The sequence below is a fragment of the Pteropus alecto genome, unplaced genomic scaffold (genome assembly GCF_000325575.1).
Source record: "Pteropus alecto unplaced genomic scaffold, ASM32557v1 scaffold398, whole genome shotgun sequence".
NCBI lineage: Eukaryota > Metazoa > Chordata > Mammalia > Chiroptera > Pteropodidae > Pteropus > Pteropus alecto.
The window spans coordinates 2486209-2487453 of record NW_006442497.1 but is presented as its reverse complement, the minus strand read 5'-3'; positions in this window follow the sequence as shown (position 1 = coordinate 2487453).

Below are 1245 nucleotides of genomic sequence, written 5' to 3'. Positions count from 1 at the left end.
AGGAGCGAAATGCTTGTATGCCCTTGATCTGCTGGTTATGTGGGGGCATTCTTTAAAATGGACTGTGGGTGGGGAGGGTGAGGGACTTTAGTCACAGTAGGACTATAATCCACTTTTCACCCCATTGACTTTCAAGGGAGCCTTCCAGGAGTGCAGTAGATGTGGGAAAGACCTGGGAGGTCTTCATACTGTCAAGGGGAGAAGTCTTCAGGTGGAGCTCCGAGAGTCTTTGCATTAGAGCATTCACACTGGTGAGTAACCCTACTAATATAATGAATTCCACCTTAAGATGGAATTCCTGCCTTGGAATTCACAAAATTCACACTGGAGAGGCCCTTTCAATAACAATGTGGAAAAACCTCTGGTAAGAGCTCTCTCCAACTTCAGCATCAGAGCAGCCACAGTGCGCAGTTATCTGGGGATTTACTGAGTGTAGGACACTTTCATTCTGACCTGATACTTTGATATTTCCTCTTCTTTCCTGGGGTCACTAGACTGGAAATGTCCTTTGTGTCAGCTAATTTTGTCCTGCTCCTTGAGGACAGGGCTAACCACATTCAGCCCAGGGTTGCCACTCAAAAATAAATGAATGAATTCAACAAATAAGAGGTGGCGAATGATGAATTGGATATTTCAAATTTAACCGAAGTTAGCGCCATGATGCCTTTGCTGTCCTTTATTTTTCTATGCAAATTCTTTACTCCCACCCATCTAATCTAAATAGTATCTCTTTATGTGACATGGGGATAGGTAAAATATTACACAGGTGAACTAAAATCTTTCTTTAGCTGAAGGAATTGGTCCATCATATCATTTACTCAAATATAAGATAGGCACAGGTTGCTTTAAACATACTCCTTACCCCTGCAACTTTCAGTACTGGGAAAAAAAATCAATATTTTACCTGTGTCATCTTCAAAATCTTTCATAATAGCCTTTGTTTATGTCTTGATCTTGTTTCTGTTTTTTACACATTATTTCCATCTTGGATATATTTGCTCTTCATGTGAGCTATCTTAAATGTATTTGCTGGGATTCAGTGTTCTTATTTTTTGCAGCTTCATCATCATCACAAGCTTGCATTTTCCTCAAATGTATTAATATGCACAGGATAATTCTGAAAATTAGTTTTGAAATGTCTCGTTATGAAAAGGATTAGAACCTACTGCAATACAAAGCATGTGCTGGAAGCCTTGCTGGTGAGAACAGAGTCCTGTCAGAGCTGGATGTTCTTTCCTTCAAATA